Here is a 24,565-nt window from a genome sequence, read left to right on the forward strand (position 1 = left end):
GTCAGCTCAGGAGCATTGAAATGGAAATTGTCTCCTGAAAGCCATTTGGAGGAAGGACACTTGATGTCTGAGACACTGTGGGGCCAGGAGGCCTAACCGTGTACTTCACTGCCATTGTTCCGTGTTGAGCCCATGTGAAGCTGCTACTTCCGAACTCCAGACCTAGTGTTAGCACATCTTTATACCAGTGATGTTTGGCTCACCTCTTCGATGCTGTGCTTCCTCCTTTGGGTTACAGTGCTGATGGTTGGATGGTTGTCATGAACAGCATGTGCCTTTTCATGACGTGGGAAGTCTGAGTCATTCCAGAGCTTTATGACTTGATCACAGAGGCCAGTGTGTCACTCTTGTCAATGATGGATCAAGAATATGGATGACATCCAGAACTTTGCAGTATGTGTTTCTGAGGACTGGGCAACCCTGAGACCACGAAGGAATGCTCAGTTCTCTGGGGGCTTCACAGCAAGGAAGAGTTTGTAGCAAAACTAACATGGGTCTTCTAGATCTTAAGGGGCAGGGTTCAGTTTTGAAAATCAGTTTTAAATATGCAAGATGGAGAATACTAGCAGCCATGCATGGAATGCTGCGTAAATAAACAGATGCACAGGTCTGGAGAGATAGCTTGGCGGTTAAGGTACTTGCCTGTGAAGTCTAAGAACACACATTCAAATCTCCAGGTCCCACATAGCCAGACACACAGTGACACAAACATGCAATGTCGCACATGTGCCACAAGGGGGCTTATGTATCTGGAGTTTGTTCTCAGTGGCTGGAAAGCCCTGGTGCACTCATTATCTCTCTCTCTCTTTCTCTCTCTTTCCCTCTTTCTCTGTGTTTCTCACTTAAAAATAAAATAATTAAAAGAAAAACATGGAGCTGGAGAGATGGCTTAGTGGTTAAGGCACTTGCCTGCGAAGCCTGGGGATCCAGGTTTGATTCTCCAGGTCCCACATAAGCCAGATGCACAAAGTAGCACATGCATGTGGAGTTTGTTTGCAGTGGCTAGAGGTCCTGGCACACCCATTCTCTCCCTCCCTTTCTCTCTCTCTTTCTCATAAATAAATAAAATAAAAATAAATTAAAAAAAATAAAATAAAATAAAATAAACAGATTCAATACTGGTCACTTTACTGTCTCAGACCCCAGACTCTCACCTTTATTTTGTCCCACCTTTACCCTGAGCTATGAGCTTCTCGGATGCTCAAACTTCTTTCTCCCTCCAACCCACACTGTAAGTATTGTTTTCTTGCATAACTTGTGCCCACTGTCTCCTGTTACTCCTCCTCCTCCCTCATCCTCTTCTAAACTCTCTAGCCCACAATGGGGCTCAGCTAACAGAGAACAGCTTCACACTGTCCATTGTAATCTCACAGAAGTACACGTATCTGCTCTTTGAAAAAGAAGACCCAGGGATGGGCTGGAGAGATGGCTTAGCGGTTAAGCGCTTGCCTATGAAGCCTATGGACCCCGGTTCAAGGCTCGGTTCCCCAGGTCCCACATTAGCCAGATGCACAAGAGGGCGCACGCATCTGGAGTTCGTTTGCAGAGGCTGGAAGCCCTGGCGCGCCCATTCTCTCTCTCTCCCTCTATCTGTCTTTCTCCCTGTGTCTGTCGCTCTCAAATAAATAAATAAAAAATGAACAACAACAAAAAAAAGAAGACCCAGGGAATCCCCAGTGGCAGAGATTGTGACAAAACCAAGGGAAGTGTGGGGAGCATTTATCAACTGCCTGGCTCACTCTCAGTGAAAGCTACCCAATCCTGGATCCCAGGATTCTTAAAAGATGCCATGTGCATAGTGTGTATTTCTTGACTTAGGAATTCTGGGTCTTACAGGAATGGTAAAATCTTAACATTGTTTATATGATTTCTCAGCAACCTCACAGCTATGGCCTAAAGTGCCAGATGGTTTTTACGGGGTATTTTTAACATATATAATACAAATTGAAGTGAATTATAATAAATTCCATATTGTGAGGTTTTTTTTTTTTTAATAAGAACATTGCCATACTGGTAGACAATTATAGACACCCCAAGGCACCTTCTGAGATGGTATTAAGAAACACAGAGACAAGCAAATGAAGCTGCAGGGTCTGAAATTAAGAATAGTCAATGAAGAAATTCTGGTTGTACAGACAAATGTATAGTGAAGCCAGCAGTTGTGAGATCTGTTCCTAACGTAGGGGATTTAAGGAGTCACTGAACACCTTCAAAACTGTCCTGGTCCCGTTGATGTTTCTTTCTGGAGCCTGTTGGGTGTCAAGTATGCTGCACTGTGAGACCATTCCCAACTTCCACAGGCCTTCTGTGGGCATTGTGAAGCAGGAGACCCAGCCCACCAACTTGCCCAGAGCCAAACAGCAAGCCACGGCTAGCATCTGCTCTGTCTACCATACCACACTGTTTCTGAGATCAACATGCTAATTTTAAATGGGAATTAGTTTAATTCATAGGTCAAACATCACTGTAATGTAAAAATGATGGTAGCCTTGATGAAACCCTACAAAATTGTCAGCTCTTCCCTTGATTTCATCATTCTCTGTCCTTGCTACACAGACTGCCATAACAAAATACCCTAGGCCGAATGGCTTAGACAATAGAAATGTACCTTTGTCCATGTAAGGAGGCTGAGAAGTCCAAGGTCAAGGTGCCTGTTAATGAAATTCCTGGTCAAGGGTACCCAGTAAATATCTGCGTGACAGTGAATGGATGTGGAGATAAAATAAGGGAGTGAGTCTAGAGTAGAGGGAAAGCAAGGGACACAGAGAAGAAAAATCTATAGATATTTTAAATTTTTTTCTGTTGATTAATGGATTGCTTTATTTGTTTCACTATGCATTTTAAAATTTTAAATATTGCCATTTTTTAAACTCTCTGCTTCTAGCATTGTTTATCTTTAATTAGCCTTCTGGATTTACCACTAGTGGGTCTATAGAGCTAGCCTTTGCCAGAAGGGATTCAAACTGATCTAATGTATTATGTGTAGCAAAACTCCTGGCCCACCTTGGAAATTCCAGAAACATCTTACTTGTTCTGATGAGGCTCCTTTATTTCTTAGCTTAGCTGTTTATTCTGAGTACAAACTGTAAGGTTATGTACTGAGTTCTCAAGATGAGCAGAAAAAAATAGGAACCTCTGCTTTCTAAAAGTTTTTATGATCATGAGTCATACAATTTACAATGTCACACAGTAGATGTTGGGGAAGAAAATGGGACTTCACATAGGAGCCCTTGCTAGGATTTATGACAGAGAGAATGGGTGCACCAGGGCTTCTAGCCACCACAAACAAACTCCAGACACATGTGCTACCTGGTGCATCTGGCTTACATGGGTATTGGGGAATCAAACCTGGGTCCTTAGACTTCTCAGGCAAGTGCCTTAACTGCTAAGCCATCTCTGCATCCCATAGGCTATTTTTGAAACAGTTTTTCAGAAATGTGGCCATGAGTGAAGCAGTTGCATGTGCCACAGGGCTCATATGCTTTCAGGCACTTTGCCCCACATCATTCCTCAGAAGGTGCTGGAACCATGTCCTAAGTCTATAACTGGGCAGCCCCAAGAATGCTTCTGGAAACCCAGCACTTTTCACTAAAGTAATCCTAACAGTGAAGAGAATGTTAATAAGATTTTTACTTAAAATCCACTCACACAAATCCCTCAAGCCTGTGCAAAGTCATGTGCAAACCCAGAGAAGAGCAAAGGAGAGTGTCCAGCTTCTAGCACACATGGGAAAGGTGTAATAATCTGCAGCTCCTCCTGGCTTTAATGTTACTTGGATATGATTGGCCCAGTGTTGTGAGTGCTAATGATCCTCCCTTTGGACCCACTGGTGCTGATGGCCTATAGCATTTCCCATTTTGTGGCAAATACAGCTTGAGTGACAGCTTCTATTGGCCAACAAGAGCACAGGTTCCCTCAACTTCATATGAAGAAGATAAGTGTCTGTGAAGAACAGCAGTTTGCACAAATTTGCAAAAATTGGATTCAAATTGGGTTGACTATTGTCTTGACTGCACCAGAGATAGGAAAAATGTTCATGAGGGCACCCTGGGAAAGCTCACCACTCTGCCTGGTTCATACCCACTCAGTGTACCCAGGAAACATTCTTCTCTGGGAATCCCAGGCTCATAATCATGTGCCACTGAGCAGCAGGAGTAAGTGGAAAGCTGGGTGAAGCTAAGTTTCTGAGTAGGTGACTTCACGATTCATCTGTAGGCCTCACAAGAACCCAGACCTGGCACTGTCATTTCTTTTGCCTGAAAGCTAGAGATCAGGTTTTTATGTAATCCATCCTTTTTTTTTTTTTTTTTTTTTTTTTTTTTTTTTACATTTTCTCATTTAAAAACTATATATCATCAGGCCTGACCAAATGTTCTTGCAATATATCTTTATCATGTGGTCACTAGTTTGGGGCTATTTATTGAATAAAAAGATTATTTTAATCTAAGAAAAACACACATTCAGGTGTCTGCTTGAGAAGTTTGGAGTTTCTTACATGAAGCTCACTAGTGCCTTCATGCTTATTCTCCCAGCTCCCTGGCTCACTCCTCAGATAATGCTGCACTCTCCACTGAGGGAAGTGTCTTTGATCCCCAGCGGTCCTGGGCCACACCCAAAGGAAAGTGTAGGTATAAGTGTGAAGACCCCCCCCCCTCCGCTTACTCCATGCCCAGGTCTTCTTCCTCTTGCATAAAGGAGAGAATAAGTCACAGACCCAGCCTTTCCCAGAGCCAAGATTTGAGTACATCTGTCTTGAGCCAACACCTTGGCCTAATCCACTGCTGTAGCAGGCTAAGGCTCCTGGAAGAAGATAAAAATGAGTGCACCCATTATTCCAGGTAAAGAAAGAGTGCTAGAATGATGCCAAGTCAGTTTTCTTGCATCTGCTCATTCAGCCACTCTGGGAGTCAAATAGGTTAGTTCAATCATTATTATAGCCAAATGCCAAGGAGTTAATTAGAGACTGGTCAGTCTGGTCCAGACCAGTCATCTTAATGAGCAAAATAATTGGACATTGTCAGCACTCTAATTCTGCTGTTAAAGACCTACTCTTGGATGCCTGGCCAGATTTCCTCTAATGCAACATCACACTGTCTTCATTGAGGTCTGCTTTCCTCTGGGAAAAGATGTCCTAAACAGGGTAGGAGGGGGGATGTCTAGAACCTCTATTCTTTTTTAATTCAGGTAGAATGCCAAATGAATTTTTTGAAGATACCAACTTGAAGGCTTATTCTGAGTCAAAAATGTATTTGGGGAGGGTCTTAAGCATAGGCTCACACTTCCCTGTACAAAGAGAACCTATATAATTTACCTCTCTATAGGATATGTAGGAACCCTGAAAAGCCCCCAGTCTCCTCAGAACCCCCTTCCATTCTAGCCCTAGAAGAATAATGGCTTTCATGGCTTCATGGAAGAATCCTCAGACCCCAAGCCCCAAGGGAAATTCGATAGTCTGGGGGTAAGCACTGTGACATCAAGGGGTGGTCTCATCTCTGAAAAAGCAAGGTAGCATGCTCATACCTTATATTCTGTTTTCTTTTAAAAAATATTTATTTTTTATTTGAGAAATAGGGGGGAAGACAGAGAGAGAAAGAGAACATGAGTCTGTCAGGGCCTCTAGCCACCAGACTCCAGATGTATGTGCCCCCTTGTGCATCTTGCTTATGTGGGTACTGGAGAATTGAACCTGGATTCTTAGGCTTCACAGGCAAGCACCTTAACCACTAAGCAATCTCTCTAGCCTGTTGTATTCTATTTTCTGAGAGATGTTGCCAACATTCTGGCACCCACCAGTGTGCCCCACTGTCTCAGCCATGTTCCCTGGTTCTTGAAGTACCTTACAACATCCTTCCATCATGTCCTTAGTCCATGTTACACAACTGACCATGATTACTGCTACACCATGCCACCTTCCTTGAACATGTGTGTGTTGTCCACCTGCACAAAAAGGAAGAAAATGGCTCCAAAAAATGTTAATCTCCTAACCCTTTAATCCTCTGGATGTGTTGGCTTACGTGGATGGAAAGTGTTGCATCTATGTGCACTTAAAGATCTAGGGATGGAAAGATTGTTCTGGATTATTATACTGAAATGACAGACTATGAATGAGTGGAGAAGAGGTAGAAAGATATATAAAGATGGAAAGAAAGGTCCTGTGTGATGTGGTAAAAGAGTGTGTGAGGCTATGAGCCAAGGGATATGGCAAACTTGAGAGAGTGGAAAAGGGAAAGTTTCTTCCCAAGTGCCTTCAGAAAGGATAGAGCCCTGCTGACACTGTGATTTTTGTCTAGTGAAACTCATTTCATTCTCCTGACCTCCAAAACTATAAGATCATAAATCTATGTTGTTTTAAACAATAAAGTTAGTGGTAATTTGTTACAGCAGCAATAGGAAACTAATACATCACTCCTGAGCCTTGGGGAGGTCTCAGGATCATAAATCAAGCTACTTCTCATCTCCCTGCACCTTCCTGAGGTGACCCTGGGCCATACCTTCAAAACAGCCATATGGACTCCTTTTCATGTTAATGTAGGTGCCTGAGCCAAAGGGCTCCAGAGACCCTTCCCTTCAAGGAAGGCCCTAGGATGGAAGGAAGAGGAGAATGCCTGACAATAACTCCATCTACTGCTTGATCCTGGCTCACACCAGGCCTGCTTTCTTGCCTGCCTCAGGATGAGGATCCACAAGGGCAAACTTGAAGCTTTCCATTTTGCTGAGCTGAATGGACTAGGAAGAGGAGGAGCCTGGGCAGTACACTTGTGACTGACCTTTGGAAGAGCATATCTTCATCTTGCCCCTGGGTCCTTCTCTCTCTCTTGCTCACTCTCTTGCTCTCTCTCTTTCTCACTCTCTCACTATCTTGCTCTCACTCTCTGCTTCCTGGCCATCATGAGGTGAGCAGCTTCTTCATCTCCATTCTCTCTCTGCCACGATGGTCTGCCTCACCTCAGGCCCAACGCAACACTAGACCAAAACTCCTGAAACCATGAGCCAAAACAAATCTTTCCTTCTTGAAGTTGTTCCTAGGGGCTGCATCACCATTAGAAAAAGCTGTCTCATGTAGATGCTCCAGACAATTCCTGCCTGGAAGTAAGGAAACTCACGTTAGCCTGACACCCCATATGTAGTTCCCGTCACACACTACTGTGCCTTTCCATTTGCTGCCCAGGGTCTTCTCTATAGCAGGAGGGGCCCTCTTGACTCCAGGAAGCTCAGCCCAGAGAAGCAGAAATGTCACTGCCCAGAATCTCCCCTTCCCCCAGTGCAGGGCAGGATCGCAGAATCGTCCAGTCCTGGATAGGAAGCAATCCGAAGCACCTTCTTGCACTTCCTTGGGGACCCTATAGGAAGAAACTGCACTCTCGGAAGCAGTGATGTCAGCAGTGCCCCTTGTACAACCTTCTTTCCTAACTCACTCTCCCCAGCCCATCTTCCATGCTTCCTGGAATCACTTTCCTAATGACTTGCACTATAGCATAGATGAGCAAGGCAGTTAGTAGAGGTTGCTATAATTATCAACAAAAAAAGAGACATCTGCAAAATTCCAAAGAAGGCACCAGGACTAAAAGGAAGACCAAAAAAAAAAAAAAAAAAAAAAGCAGCCAACAAATCAAAGGGAAGGGCAGTTTGAATGCTAATCAGTATTGCTAGAGAGTAAATAATTCTGTGTCTTCCATGAGCATCATCTCCACAGGTCACCTGAGGGTCTTCATGGCCTCATCAGTCCATCCCAAGCCATTTGCTTAAAGAACTGGTTTCACAGCGTTTGGGCATATTTCCTTCATTCCTTAAGGGGGTGTTTTTCAAATTTTCTTTGGGCAATGAATGTATGTTTTCAGTAGATGGCCTTCATTACATATTGAACAATAGTGAGAAAAAAGAAGGAAATGAGTCAACATTTAACAGAATGTTGTTTTACCTTTCAAACTGGAAATAATGTCAACACAATTAAAATGTTCAGTAAATCAAATAACCTTTCAGTCAATGAATTACGATGCTGGAGCCTTGGGTGGTGGGCCCAATGGAGACGGCCTGGGTTCTGTCACAGCCTTGGCTGAGGCATACTCCCACCTTTTTTGTTTCTTTCAGACATTGGTACCAGTGGGAAGGGAAAGAGATGGTTCCTTGGCATGGAACCCAGATATTTGCTTTCATCGTATGAAAAATTGGACAAAGTCGAATCTTAATACAAAATAGCCATTTCTAATGCTAACCTCTTAAGGGACCTGAGGTGAAGCCACTGGTCCCTGAAAAGTCCCTATGCAATGAAACTTAGAACCATCAACAAGGTACTTATGGCTCTTATCTCACAAATGGAAGAACTTGAACATGACCTCAAGTGTACATCCCCCAAGAGGATAAAAAGGTGCCATTCTTGAGATGGGAGAATTTGAAACCTTAATGAATGTACAAGGTAGCCAGATGAGCCAATATCTATGCCAATACTCAAGCATCCAGCCAAGAGCATGGAAGTCCACCTCGAATCATGTTCTAAGTTCAGCTCCTCAGCAATCATACTGAGCTTTTTTTTTTTTTGAGGCAAAGATCAGTTCCTGAGATATAGTGATGAAACAGCCATTCATCCCATGAAACAAGAGAGGGCAGTGGAGCCAACTTTGCAGGACCTGTCCTATGAGGAAGTCTTGAAAAGCAGTAACTCTGGAGGCCCAGCAGTGAGATTAATTTGTTCTACCTTCCCTGCTTCCTACCAATCTCCTACGAGTCATCTGTTTCCATCCTTAATGTCTAAACATGCAAATATTGCTGCACTTACTGCTCATTAGTTTAGCTAAAGGAAGTGCCCTTTAATTATGCCTCTAAATAATGAACCTCCTCCATCACCTTGACAATCAGTGCATATTTAGAAGGAAGCAAGGCCTCATTATGAAGCAGCTATTGCATCTCTTGGTTACTCAGAAGATGGTAGCTTTCTTAAGGAAACAGAAGTAGAAGTCAAAAGACAAATGTGCCTTGTGGTTGTATTAACTCCTTGTGGCCTTGAGTTCAAGAATGGCATCCTGTTAGATAAAAAGTAAAACTGAAAGACTATGGATCCTAGTCTGAAAACTTTATTTAAATGCATTAAATACACACACACACACACACACACACACACACACACACACAGTATGTGTGTTCCAGAGAATTACTTTAAAAATATTCTACTTATTTGAGAGAGAAAGAGAGGAGAGAGAGAATGGACAGACCAGACTCTAGCCACTACAAATGAATCTCAGATTCATGTATACCTTGTGCATCTGGCTTACATCTGTAGGCAAATCTTGATTCTATCAATCCTGAAGTTGGCATTCTGAAACATGAATCAGCATGACTGAAGTGTTGGGCAAAGTTATCCATTGTCCAAGGCCCCATGTTGTTTACTATCATGTTTCTATTTTGTTGAGATTTGCCTAGTTTGGCAGAAATTGGTATCCACCAAGCCTTCACATATATCTTTAACTGTTGATCTAAGCAGAAACCCACAGAAATGGTTTGTTGATATACAATTCCCAAGAGCAAAGTACATGTGAACCAATCTGCCTAGCTTGGAAGAATAATGGACAATGTGTTATGGATGGCAAGTCATCACCACTATCTAGCTGGCTAATTTACCTGTTACTCCTTCAATCCTGCAGTCAAGGACCACATTGTTAGCATTCCTCTGACTCCCTGCACTATTGACAACTAACTTTCCCTCTATGAAAAGAAGGAGTTGAAAAGACTTTTATTTTAATATTTCCCACACTTACATCAGTTTACTTTCTTTACAACATGAGGATGTCACATCATATTTGATTCTTTAATCTTTAACAGTCTCTAACCCAAATGTGTTCAATAAACATGTCTTAATTGTCTAAATATATCTGAATACCATAATCTGATCTTCTATACTGTAATTCCAAAACTACATAGAAATACCAGTTTGGTTATTATTTATCTTCTGAGGAGCACTGAAAAAGAAGACCCTTCCTCCCTGCAAAAATCCTAAGGTGTATTTGACACAGCTTTTGATATATCTGTTCAGCAAATGGCATTCAGCAATAAAGAAGAAATGAACAACTGATTCATACAACAATGGATGAGCCTTGGAAACAGTGTGCTGTGTAAAAGCACTAAGACAAAAAGTACACGTGTGATTACTTCCTTTGCCTGGAATGTCTATGAAAGGCAATTCTTTAGAATAGAAAAGCTGCTCTGTGCTGCCTAAGGCCTGGGCTAAGAGTGAAAAGCAACTGCAGAGGGACATGCATACATTATTTGGGGATAGACATGTTCTAAAACTGGATTAGCTGATGATTGCACAATGCTATACGTTTATTAAAACCACTGAGTTGTATACTGACAATGAGTGAATGTCATGATGTGTGATCAGACCTGAATGAAGGTGTTATAAATAGAGACAAAGGAAAATTGGATAGAAGGGACGGAGTGGAGACAGATGGCTATGTTCTCTCAGCTTGAAGTGTTAAAGCTGTTGAGCAATGCCAGGGTTACTAGAAATTGGAAAGGTAAGTAACAAGTGATAGGGAGGCAGGAAGGGAGCTGAAAATCTGAACACATGCTCTCTTAAGATCTTTCAGTTGTTCACCTACCCTGTGATCTGTATCTGAGGGGGGAAGTACAAGAACCCAGTAAAACATAACACTAGAAAATAAGAAAAAAACAGAGCATATGTGATAGCCACTGTGCACTGCAAATGAATGGAATTCTTCCAAGTAAGAAAGGCCGGGCAAACATGAAGGTTTTCCAGGGGAATGCCAGAGGGACATACTTGAGGATCACTGAGTATGTGCCAGGACTACCGACTGACCTAGGACCAGAGGTAAACACAAGCAAGCAGACAGCTACTAGTGCAAGATCTCCAGGAACTTAAGTCAGCACTCTCACAGAGCAGCAACAGAATCCAGAGCAGCATCTCAAGTGTTCAGTGTGCCATTGTAGCGGTAACCTCTCATTGCTGGGGCAAAATACCCAATCAGAAGCACTTTATGGAAGAAAACTTACATTCTCTAGGGGAAATTTCATTATTGTATGTCAGATCAGAGGCCGAGCATCATATCTTGTCACCTATCTGAGTGGAAGTAATGGAAGCACTGGGGTGGAAGCTGGGCCAGTCAATCATGAGGCCCGCCCCCAGTAGCATACCGCCTTCAAGCAGGGCTCCACCTACCTAAGGCTCTATCAGCTGGTGATTGACTACAAGGTTAATCGCAAACACGTGAGGCTATGTTGGCCACTTTGCATTCAAACTACCACATCCTGGCTTTACACCCTATAGACTAGCATATTGTGATGAAAAATGTATTCGATCCAACTTTAAAGTCTACCAACCCCAATAGCATTCAAAAGTCAAAAGTCCAGAGACTCTTTTGAAACCCAAGGCAGTCTCTAAATTGTGAACCCTGTAAAATCAAAACACAAGTTATATACTTCCAACATATAATAGCACAGAGTAAACATTTCCATTTCAAAGAGGAGGAATTGTGCATAGCAAGGAGAGATTAGAGAAATGCAAGATTGTGAAACAAACAAGGCAAACATCAATTCCTGCAGCTCCATGTTCAGCAAGTGGGACACACACACACACACACACACACACACACACACACACAAACCTTTGGGTTCAAAAATCTGCCCCTTGGAAGATTCACCTAAACTAGACTCAGAAGTTTTCCTTAGAAGACATCTCTTAGACCTGGCATCTTAAAAAATAAATCCTAGGGTCTCAAGCACAACCTGTGGTTCATCCTTACAGCTCTGTCCCATGGTCTTGCAGGGTCTCCATGCAGGAACTCCACCCTGCTTTCCCACTTTCTCTTGTTGCACTCTGTGACCCTGTATTCTGTAACTGTCATACTTCCTAAACCAGAACCAGGAAGTCTACCGGATAGAGAAGGAATAGAGATGACTTTGAGGAGTAGGAAACTCCTTCAGCATTATTTCTTCATCACCCTTTTTTCAAAATAGCATTCCATCTGTTGTCTTACTGCAGAGCAGCTGGCCCATCCTCAATGGTGGTAATCTCCCAAACAATTGCAGCTGAAGCTGTTGTAGTCTCTGCCTGAATCCAAATCTCATATATACTCTGCCAAAAACACCAGTCCATTGCTTTCAAATTCAACTTTGTTTACATTTTCAGGACACAGGAAGGATGGAGCTTCTATCTTAGTTCCCAGCAAAGTCTGTTTCCCCCCTCTGAAACCTCATAGGTCAAGCTTCCACAACACAGTTCTCTTTGCATTTAGGTCTTTCAAACACTTACCAGAATGGCCTACCAAGACCTGCTTATAGCATTGCCATGCGTCTCTAATCCAAAATTACAAATCCTTACAGATTCCTCATGCAAACTAGTTCCAACAGACCAAAAACTACATGGCCAATGTTAGTGCTGAAGTGACTTCCCTTCTCAGTGCCAATTTTTGGCTGGAGTTACATTTTTTTAATTGACAACTTCCATAATTGTAAACCATATCCCATGGTAATTCCCTCTCTCCCACACTTTCCCCTTTGAAACTCCACTCTCCATCATATCCCCTCCCTCTCTCAATCAGTCCCTCTTTTATTTTGATGTCATGATCTTTTCCTCATATTATGATGGCCTTGTATAGGTATTGTCAGGCACTGTGATTTCATGGATATCCAGGCTATTTTGTGTCTGGAGGAGCACGTTGTAAGGAGTCCTACCCTTCCTTTGGCTCTTACATTCTTTCTATCACCTCTTCCTCAATGGACCCTGAGCCTTGGAAGGTGTGATTAAGATATTTCAGTGCAGAGCATTCCTTTGTCACTTCTTCTCAGCACCGTGGTGCCTTTTGACTCATCCCAAGGTCATTGTCATCTGAAAAGAGAAGTTTCTCTAACTAAAAGTGAGAGGTACTTACTGGGCACTTTAGTGAGCATAGTATATACATTTAGCCAGACAGTAGCAGATGTTACACCCTTAGGGCTCATGACTTCCCCTATTGTAGGTTTTCATAATCAGGGATGTATTCCCTCCCATGGAACAGCCCTCCAGTTCAATTAGAGGGCAGTTGGTTTCCCCCATAACCAACATGCTACTATTGCACCTGTTGGCTCATTTGGCCTGGCTGGCCATATATAAAGCTTGCAGTGTCCACTGATGAGTATCTTCACTGATGATTTCTCTCTCACCCTTTGAACTGCATGCAGCATAGCTTTTTTCAGCTTTCTGTCATCTGTTCTACATGGAGGAGGTTTTCAGCTCAGCTTTAGCAGGATTTCTCAGTGACCTTGCATCCCAAGTATATGGAGTCTTCAGCAATAGGGTCTTACCATATATTCCTCGTGGGAAACCAAGGGTCTCATCAATGGCTTGAAAATTTTCTAGTAACAACCTATGGCTCCTGTGTGTTCCATTGTCCAAAAACATTGGTTTCCATATGACTTATTTATATCCTCTTAGATTTTGATTAGCCCTCCCTCTACCTTTCCTTTACTCAATCTCTTCCCCTGACCTCACTTAGGCCTTTTCAGCCCCATTAATCTGTTCTTCGACTTGCATATATACAATACCATCCTATTAAGTCCCCCCTCTCTCCGTTTCTATTACCTTTATATCCCCTTTCTATCATACTGGCCTCTACTACTGAGTTTTCTCCCTTTCTAGTTGCTGGGAAATCAGAGGTAGCTTATGGGAGGAAATGGTTTATTTGGGCTTATAGTCTCAGTGGGAAGTTTCATCATGACATGTGGCCAGGCATCATATCTTGTCACATATCTGGGAGGAACTAGTCTAAGTACTGGGCTTGGAGCTGATCTAATAAACTTCAGGGTCTGTTGCCAGTGATACACGTTTTTCAGCAAATCTTACCCTCCCGAAGGCTCCACCAGCTGGGGATTGAGTATGAGGCTTAATCAACAACACGTGAGGCTGTTCAGGAAAATGTGCACTAAGTTCCAAAGTAAAAATCTTTTAAGAGGAACAGACATTGACATGACACAAATATTAGGATATTAAGGCAGCAAAATTAAATATATTTTAAAGTAAAGTTGGGGGCTAGAGGGATGGCTCAGCAGGTAAGTATGCTTTCTGTCAAAGTATGAGGCCTTGAGTTTGATCGTTAACACACATGTAAGGAGCTAAGCGTGGTTGCACATATCTGTAAACCCAGTGTTAATGGGGTACGAATGGGAGGATTGCCGGGGCTTACTGGTCAGCCAGTTCAGTAGAGGCCCTATCTGAAGGAGATTCGTGGAGGAGTGATAGAGGAGGACACTCAGTGGCACTCAGTGGCCTCCTTGGCTTCCATATGTAGACCCCTGAGCCATATGCTTCTGCAAGTACACATGCCTTCACCTCATACATACAACAAACATCATGCATATCATAGACACATGTTTGTTCTTGCACACACACACACATGAAGTTTGCCATGAACTGAACAGAGGAACAGAGAAAATGTAAATCTATAATGGAAATACACTATCCAAAGTAAATAGATGGGCTCAGAAGTAACATAAAAAAATTAAGTGATAGTGAAAAAAATTCAAACTTGCTGTAAAGCATCATTTTAAAGACTGGATAAGACTAGCAAGGGCCAGTTGAATAATGGAATAGAAACATTTAGACATATTGTCCCCAGACTGCTGAATATCAAACATAAAGATTAAATCTTAAAATCACCCAGAAAAAAAAAATGATATATCACAGGTGGGAATAAAACAACATTAAGTAACAACTAACATTTTACTAAAAACTTCAGAAACAAAACAGCAAAGAAAAGATAAATACAAGTCCTTCTAGTAGGACTGGAGAGGTGGCTTAGCAGTTAAAGACGTTTGCCTGCAAAGTCTAAGGACCCAGGTTTAATTCCTCAGTACCCACATCAGCCAGATGCACAAGGTAGCACATACATTTTGAATTCATTTGCAATGGATAGAGACCCTGACATGCCTATTCTTCCCCCCCACCCCTTCCTCTGTAAAATAAATAAATGTGATATATATTTTTTAAAGTTCTCCAAGTAGAAAGGAAATGGTACCAGAATTAAAAAAATAAATACAGAGGAAGAACTCTGGAAATGGTGACTATGTGTATAAAGGACTATATTTTCTTCTGTCTTCATTTTTTTAAATGACCACAGTGTAAGAGCAATGATTATAACAGTGAGATGTGGGGAATATAATGTAGGTAGATGTAAAGGAAGACGAGAACAAAAGAAATAATAGTGGAAGTGTTGTTAGAATGATGAAAGGCTCTTGTGTTTTCTGTGAAGTGTTATAAGGCCAAGTATAAATATGCTGTGATCATGTGGAGATGCACACTAAATAAAGTTTACATAAAGTTAAACACTGTGAGATCAAAGTACTACTAATGGAAAAACTCCTAAGTTTAGGAGGCCATAGTTTCTTGGAGCAGACAAACAAAAGGTGGTGATATGGCAAAGCACTGCTCATGGTTGTGGGTAACAACTAGCAAGGCAGAAACTGAACCTGGAATTTCTGCAGATGGCACTAATGATGAAGGGTCCAATCTCACCTCCACACCTTGGATTATAAACCAGGCATACTGTTTAAGAACATTGAGTTGCCTATTTGTCATAAAACAGGATGGAAGAGTGCCTCAAGAGATAACCCTAAGGGCTGGGTCTGAGAAAATAGCAGTAGCACTAATTATGTGACTGTAAGAAAATTGGAGAGCAACCCGGGAAGGCATAATATAGAGCTTTTATGGCCATATCACACAGTGATATAATATTTGCCTGGAGGTGAACACCTGCTAAGGTCCCAAAGGAACAGCACTGCCTGGAGTGGAGTAGGTGTACTTTATCCCTTTATGTATAGGATGGCCACTATTTATCCAAACAGTCTGTGCTGGTCATGAGCGCAAATGCATAATGTGTTCTGAAAATTTAATGGGATCAGCCATACATTGTAAGTGTGAAAGGGAAAATTCCAAGTGTTCATGCAGAATAATATCTATAATGAACTCAGACATTAACCCTCATTTGCATCATCAATTTCCCATATTTATTTGGAAATTACTCCATATCCCCATGTCTCACATCCAGGTTATTTTGCTCATTTTCCTATCAGGGGCTATACTATCTTCTAAAAACAACACTGTGGGGTTTTCCAGTGAATTTCCTTATAATAACCTAAGTAAAGATACAGCCTTAGTTTGGCCTTCCTACTTCTTTATTAGTGGGGGACAGGTGGTATTTGTTTTAACATCATCCTTACTCTAATATCCAAAGATAAAGACACAGAACCATGCTAGAGCCATCCATGTATTGTCTGCATGATTCTACATGCCTGTCTCCTCTTCCCTAGGAAGTGGCTCCCTAACCCAGGAGGACAGTCTAACCTCTGCCTCCTGGTCTTCCCCTTGTCTTTCTGTGAGGTTGCCCTGGAAACTAAGAGCTTGGGATCAGCCTCTGTCCTCTTCTTTGAAAACGGCTGCATAGTCCCATCAAATGCCACTGTGTCAAAGGTTTTATTACTGTTTCAAATACAGGGGACAATGAAGCCACAGCTATTTGAACACAAAGCAAAGGTAAACTCTTATCTATTATCTAGACTTCAAATATGAGCCCATGGTTGGAACATAAATGTGAATCGTGAATCGGGACTTGAATCACTTAAAAATTTTTCTGATAACCCCCCCTTTTTTTTTCATCTATAAACATATGAATAAAGTGAGCCTTTTAAGCCAAGAGTTAAAATGTACCTTTGGGTTTGTTCTAGAATACTAAAAATATTCCCCTGCCACAACTAGCATAAAGGTATCCAAAAGTTAAAAAAGAATTCTTTAGTGTGGGCAGAATAAGAAATAAGCTGTGTTTACATACCGCCTCTTAATACCATATCTATTTAGTTATTCAAAAGTCTTGAACAATACCAAATTTTAAACAAATTTATATTTCAGGGATAGAAATCCGTTAAGTGAAAGGCCTTCGAAGTCTCTCAGATTTCAATTTATCAGATCTGTTCTGACTTTTGTCACCAGTGTGATCTTAGGTATATCATTTACTTCTCTAAGACTCAGTTTCCTCAGCTGTAAGATGAAGATAATTATATATGTATCATGGTTGCTTATGAAGATTTGATGAAATAATGTGAAAAAAGATTAATGAGATAGGGACGGCAGGGCATTTGACTCATGGAAGTGTTTTGTTGGGCCAGTGCCATAATATACATGCACACTTGCAAATAGGTTGTTAGGTAGGTGGATAGATGGAAGGTAATAGCTGAGTAGTAGGTAGGTAGGTAGATAGATAGATGGGTGGGTAGATAGATAGATGATAGATAGATAGATAGATAGATAGATAGATAGATAGATAGATAGATAGTTGGGAAGATGATTCAGCAGTTAAAGGCACTTGCTTGCAAAGCCTGCTAATCCAGATTGAATTCCCCAGATAGCACATAAATCTGGACAAGGCATTCATTGGCCATGGCAAAAGATGCATAGGTAGGTGGTAGGTTGGTGGGTAAAGAATGGATAGATGATGGATAAATAAAAATGACAGGTGATGGATGATAGGTAGGGAGGTAGATGATACATATAGATAGATGGAGATAGTTGGTAGGCAGATAGATGATAGGTAGGTAGGTAGGTAGATAGATAGATAGATAGATAGATAGGTAGATAGATGATAGACAGGCAGGCAGGCAGAGAGGGGATTGGTAGGTGATAGTGAGTAGATACCACAGGTGGAGTAAGCATTAACCCAGTGCACACTTCATGCACTAGAGTTCATGATCTGGGAAGAATAGAACCTATAGTGGTACCCAGAATTCTCACAGGTCCTTGCTCTTATTGTACAGATTTGGTCATAAAATACCATTTTCACTAAAAAAAAAAGTAGTTTCTTAAACAATTAGTTGGTTCTGAGCTTGGTGGCACTAATGTGCAAGGTGAGCTTGGATTGAAGAGAGGGCCAGAGGAACATTTTGAATGAAATCTAAGTATACAAATAATGAAATCCACACCGAGAAAGTCCACTGGTCACATGACCTGAGCTCTTTGACAGGTGAATTACAAAAGTAAATAAATAAATAAATAGATATAGGAGGAATATATAGATTTTAAAGGATTTTAGAAACATAACACTTTTTTTCAATTTTTTTTTGTTTATTTTTATTTATTTGAGTGCGACAGACAGAGAAAGAGGCAGAGAGAGAATGGGCACATCATGGCTTCCAGCCACTGCATACGAACTCCAGATGCATGCGCCCCCTTGTGCATCTGGCTAACGTGGGTCCTGGGAAATCGAGCCCCGAACTGGGGTCCTTGGGCTTCACAAGCAAGCACTTAAACACTAAACCATCTCTCCAGCCTGGACCTGGCAAGTTTTAAACACCTACCACATACTGACCCACTCTAAGGACATAGGATGTGATCGACACTATCATGACTCTGAAGAACACTAATGCAATCTCATGAAGAGGAGGAGGGTTGTAGGAAGTCAAACTGTTCATAGGCTGGTCCCCTGCTGTGAACTTGATACAGCTTTATCTCAGGGTCTCAGCTCATCCTTCTAGGCATCAGTACCCCACAGTCCAAATGTAGTTGGAGAACTTAAATATGACTGACCAAAAAACAGAAGAATTTAGATCTGATCTGAGTCTAAGCCCTTGCCATAGACGTTTTGGGTCTTGGTATAGATAGTGAGTCTATAGGAACCCAGGCCAGAAGCAGAAGTTTGCAACAGAAAAAAAAAATTACAAAGTTAAGGAAACCATTTTTGACAAATAAGGCACAAAGTTGATTTTTGTTTTTATTTTATTTTATTTTATTTTATTTTATTTTATTTTATTTTATTTTATTTTATTTTATTTTATTTTTAGAGGGAAAGTGAGGGAGGGAGAGAGAGAGAGAGAGAGAGAGAGAGAGAGAATTGGTGCACCAGGGCCTCCACCAATGAAATCAAACTCCAGATATTAGTGCCACCTAGTGGGCATGTGTGATTGCCTCACCTTTGTGCGTCTGGCTTACATGGGATGTGGAGAGTTGAATGTGGGCCCTTTGGCTTTGCAGGCAAATTCCTTAATCACTAAGCCATCTCTCCAGCCCAATTTTTGCTTTTGATTTAATTAAAATACCCAAGGTTCAGCAAAGGTGCATTCCAGGTATGCTGCAAGGGGCAAGCATAAATTGACACAGGTTTTCCAGGAGCATTCTGAGGCAGCCTCTTTTTCTCTGAGGACAGATGATGCTCCACATTCAGAGGCCCCTGTGGAAACAGGACCACTGTACTTGGAGAAAGTACAGAGCCTTGTGAGGATAGATGAAAGTGTGTAGAAGAAAGAACATAGGCTTCAAACAAAAAGCTTTAAGTATACATGTTGCCAGGCCAACCTTATGGCACAGGGAACTTGAAACTATTACCCAACCCCCCAATCCCCATGTCCTTATCTACAAAACAGGTTCTGTAGGCATCTGGTATGTGCGCTTTTCAATAACACCCATGGTCATTTGAACAGATGCCCCTCACCCCCATAAGATCCAGGAGTTTTATTAAAGGTTCTTGGGTTTCCAGCTACCTGGCTGGAGATGTCCCTATAGGCAGATTCTAGGGTCCAGCTCTAAGGTGTGGGGGTGGATCTAAATGCAAACCTAAGATATGTAAAGTGTCTGAGTCCTCTCTGGGTTCCCTGTGGTTTGTCTGCCAGCTTTTTGTTTTTCTCTCTTGGTTTTAGTGGTAGGTTTTCTCTTTTTCGCCATTCTGGAACTTTCCCTGGATCTGTAAGTGTCAAATAAACGCCATCACTCTCATAAGCTGTGCCTGGTTTGAAGGTTCATCCCAGCAACGTGCAGCTGTCTGCTACAGCACCTGGTTAACGCTAGCTCATCATTAGATTACAGTTTTAATATTGTCATTATTTTGATTTTCTCTTACTCTAAATTAGATCTAAGTCTTGACTGAATCATCTCTGGAAGATTCTGGAATTTAGAGCTTCATAGAAATTGGAGGCTATGCCTTCTGATGTCTTCAGTGTGAATGTTAGCCAGGCTCAGTTAAATACATATATCTTAGAATATGATTTCATGGGCTTCAGTCCCAGCTTTGCCACTACAAGCTGTATGGCCTAAATATACAGTGCCTCAGTTTCCCTACCTATAAAACAGCACTTATTGTATAGTGTTATTTATATAACACATTGCATCTATGCAGCTTTCTGACTCCAGGGCCCCTGCATTAAGGGACTGGTGAGGATCCTTCCTTATAAGAGGTCCCTGCCCATCTGGCTAAAGCCTGCTTGACATCATAGGATGTTCTCAGCTCATGTTGACTACTCTGGGTCCTCTTTGCTCCTTCCTGCCTTGAGAGCTTCATTAATTATCCTCACGTAGTTTCTGGCCATTGCCTAGTCTAAAGTCATCAAACATTGAACTCCTCCTAAGCCACTGCTTCTGTCAACTGCTCAGCCATGCACTGAAGACTTGGCAACCTCTATTTCTGACAGGATGTCTCATGGACCATTTTAGATCCACACCCATTACCACATCTCCATGCAGACGGGAGGGAGCTTTTAAAGACTCCGTGAGGAGAAAGGACCCCATACTCCTGAAGTCAGAGCTGAATGGGAAGACCCCTATTTTGTGTGATACTCATCCCCACAGCGGCAGTGAAGATACAATGTGGTGGAATCATTTGTTGCATACACTAGGGGCATCCCACCATCTCTTACTTCAGAAATCCGAGGCTGAGACATGGAAAGGGCTCTCGTCCCTGCTGTCAGATGCTGAGGACCAGTTCAGGATGTGGTATGTCTATGTAGATTATATTCTGGATAGGTACTTGGCTTCAAGAGCAGGATTCTGTGACTTCCCACCTTTCAGTAATGGGAAGTTTGTTCACTGAGCAACCTTGCAGCTGGGTGCTGACACCATCATCTGCTCCATGACCAAAGGCAGACTCCACACCTCACAGAGATCCCACAGCCTAGCCTGCCCCAATGTGATATCCAATACAGGCCCTTGGCGAGCCAGGGACACTCATGTTAATGGCTGATAAAAAGAAAAGAAATCCACGCCAGTGAGGCATCCTCATTACACTTCATTACTCTAGCCACAAACATTTCTGTATTTCGTCTTGCAAAACTTATCTAGGAACAAGAAAGCAGGACATTGAAAGTCTGTTCATTTAATACGATTTTACACAGTCTTAACCCCTGCAAGTGATTTGGCCCTAATACATGAAAGTCATGTCATCTGTGAAGCAAGCACATTTATTCACTTAAAATCTTGAAACACATACTGTACATCACTTCACATCCAGACTCAAGTGTTAATTTGTCTCTCCCATGTTTCCATGGGTCTATTCAACCTGGCACCTTTCCAGCCTTTTGTCTACTTGACTATCTTACCTCATCTTCTAGAAATATCACCAGGGTTGTAACACCACTGCCTTGCCTGGATACATTTCTTGAATTCCCAGGTGATGATCACCATGGGATTGCTTTCAGAAAAGCTGATCATAGCTGACATGCTATGAACACTTAAATGTTTCAAGGGAAACAATTCATTTAACTTGGGGGTTATTAACATATCACCAATGACATTAAGGGAGAGATATTAGAAATGCATGAATGGACTTTTAAAATTTTTAATAGCTACCCATTTATTTTAATGAGTATGAGAAAATGTGTAACCTGCACATTACAACATGATTTCATAGCTATGAAATGATTTAAAATTATTTTGTCAGTTTAAGTGAGTTGATTTAAAGAAAAATGTTAAGAAAATGCTAGCAGAAGAGCCATGTGAATTTTCTCATTTATTTAAGAAATATTTCCTTTGAGTGTCAACTACCTGTCAGGAATTCTTTGGAGCCTAAGAATAAAACAGATTAATCAGACAAAAGTTCTGGGCTTCCAAAAGGCTAAAACAAGGACTTTTATGAAGGGAGCTATCTACATGGCCAATAAGCATATGAAAAGGTGTTCAACTTTATTAGACATCTGGGAAATGTCATTCTTAAGCCCACAATGAGCTATCTGAAGCATCCTGAAGAATGACTAAAAATAAAGAAATGAAAAAGAGACAATACCAAAATCTGGCAGGATTGCTGAGCCACTGGAAGCCTTGTTCTCTGTGGGAATGGAAGCTACTGCAGACGCATTGGAACTACTTGTCAATATCTGAAGTCGATCCATTGAGGCCATCCTATCTGTCTATCCAACAGAAACGTGCGCATGCATTCACTAGACATGAACAATAGTCAAGAAATGAATAGGACTCAAAAGTGCTATTGAAATGTAAAACCTGTTCCATTTTACAAAGAACACATGGCCTCTGTTCTTGACAGAAGATTCCTGTCACTGAACACACTTTTTCTAAGTGGATGTAGTGCTGGAATATCAGACCAAATTTAAACTGGCCTTATCCTCTCAGGAAAGCACTGCTGCTTACCTCCCTGACTGGGAAGCAAGGTCTGCTTTGCACTTTGGTCAGGGAACTGTGACGGGATGCATGACAATATGGGATACCATGGTTTCCATTCTGCAGCTATTTCTTTGTGTAAGTTTGCATTGCCTCTCTGTAAAGGGAAGAGCCGTATGCCATACTGCCCACTTCATCGCTCAGTACTCGTGGGGTGCTTATAGTAGCACCCAGTTAGTTCATAGTAGGGGCTCTGCAAGTGTAGGCTGGTTGAGAAGGAGGTGACTGAGTAGATGGATGGATAAATGGGATAGAAAGGAACATAGATGGGTACTGATGAATACTCTGAGGCAGGGCTTTCCACCACATCAGGAATATTCCACCAAGAGTCTGACAGACCTTACTCATCTCTGCCAAGGACATTATTCAACTGTTTAAATTATTACCATCAGCCATACACTTTTTAAAACCTAAGACATAGATTAATATTTCAAGAGAACAAGGTTCTAATTTACAACCAAGACCTTTGGTTTAATCAGCCAAAGGAAATAAAAGAAGCCTGTGAACATCATTGCCTGGCTCGTGTTTCCCATTGCACTCCCAGCTTGGGTTTACCTTTTTTGGCCTTTAATTATTCCATTCTCACACATGGCTTTATCTCTGACACTCTGGGATGAAAATGTGATTTGCCATTCAGAGGTTTCAGCAAAAATCACATTCAAGTCAGTAAATTGAAAGTCTGATAAAGGAACAGAGGATTGGGACTCGGCTTTGAAAGGATGTTTTAAAAGTGTGTTTAATTAAATCTGTGTTATTATTTAGGATGGTGGGAAGTCATTGGCATGCAGTATGGGGTTTGCTTGCAATCTCAGTTGTGCTGTCCTCAAAACTGTAGCATTAGACATGCTAGCTAAGAGCAAGTTCACGTTTTCATTCCAACACTGAGAGCTGTACCTGCATGTACCACCACTTTATATTAAATATTGTGGGTTTGGGGGGGGGTAAAAAATACTTGGAAGAACTTCTGAAATGTCATATCAGGGGCTGAAGTAGAAGAGAAGACAGAAAGCCAAGGAACAAACATTAAGCCTCACTCCTAACATGAGGATCTGCTGTGGGCGCACTCTTTTTTGTTGTTGTTTGAGAATTTCATCGTATGAACATACTGTATTATGATCATATTATCATTGAGTTATTATCTCATGTTCCCTTCCCCTGCCCCACTCCACTGAAGGCCTTTCTCAGTGGGGTTATCAGTATTCACTGTGTATCATTCAGTCTCTGTGTGTGTGGTGGGGGGGAATGCTTTAGAATACACATTCCCACTTTGTGGCTCTTACAATCTTTCCACCCCCTCTTTCACAATGTTCCCTGAGCCTTGGAGGGTGTGTTGTAAGTCTCCTTTACTGATGAGCTCTCAGCAGCCTCTGATTTTTTGCTTTGATAAATTTTGAGTCTCCTAAGTGTCTACTGCCATCTCCCTAGAGAAGGTTCTAGGCTAGCAGTGAGAACAGCACTAATATTTAATCTGTCACTTGCTCTGTAATGTTTTCTCGCAATGATTCATCTCATGTAAGTCATTTGTCTTTCTTTGTTTTGTTGTACTGATGGGTCTTGGGTCTCCCCAGTATTTGCTGCCATCTGTAAAAAGCAGACTCCCCAGACAAGAGTGAAGACAGCATTGATCAAAGGGGGTAAATAGACATTTAGAAAATTTTGTGATGGGCATAACTTCTCCTTTTAGCCAAACAACAATGAAAGATTACCTGGAAACCTACTTATTTGGACAATGAAATACTCAGAAGTTATAGATTGTTACTAGAAAATTTTCAGTGCCACGGATGGGATACCTTCCAGTGAGTTTTTGGCCAGAAAGATTACTGACACTCCCAAAACATTGCAGGCCATTGCCGAGGCTCTTGGTTTCCCACCAGGAATAGATGGTAAGACCCTATTGCTGAAGACTCCACATACTTGGGCTGCAAGGTCAAAAGAAAAGGAGGTGAGCTGAAAACCTCCTCCATGTAGACCAAGTAACAGAAAACTGGAAAAAGCTATGTTGCAAGCAGTTCAATGAAAGAGACAGAAATCACCACTGGAGATACTCAACACTGGACACTGAAAGCCTCAAATTTGGCCAGCCAAGCAAAATGAGCAAATGGGTACAATAGTGGCATGTCTGTTATGAGGAAAACCAACCATTCTATAATTGGA

The 24,565-nt window shown here is 41.7% G+C and overlaps 1 protein-coding gene across 1 annotated transcript in view; it reads left to right on the forward strand.

Moving 5' to 3' along the window:
• Nucleotides 1-24,565, forward strand: part of Clstn2 (calsyntenin 2) — a 660,628-nt gene that overhangs the window by 570,463 nt on the left and 65,600 nt on the right. The gene's annotated exons all lie outside the window — the stretch shown is intronic.

This window comes from Jaculus jaculus, chromosome 17 (assembly GCF_020740685.1).
Source record: "Jaculus jaculus isolate mJacJac1 chromosome 17, mJacJac1.mat.Y.cur, whole genome shotgun sequence".
Classification (NCBI taxonomy): Eukaryota; Metazoa; Chordata; class Mammalia; order Rodentia; family Dipodidae; genus Jaculus; species Jaculus jaculus.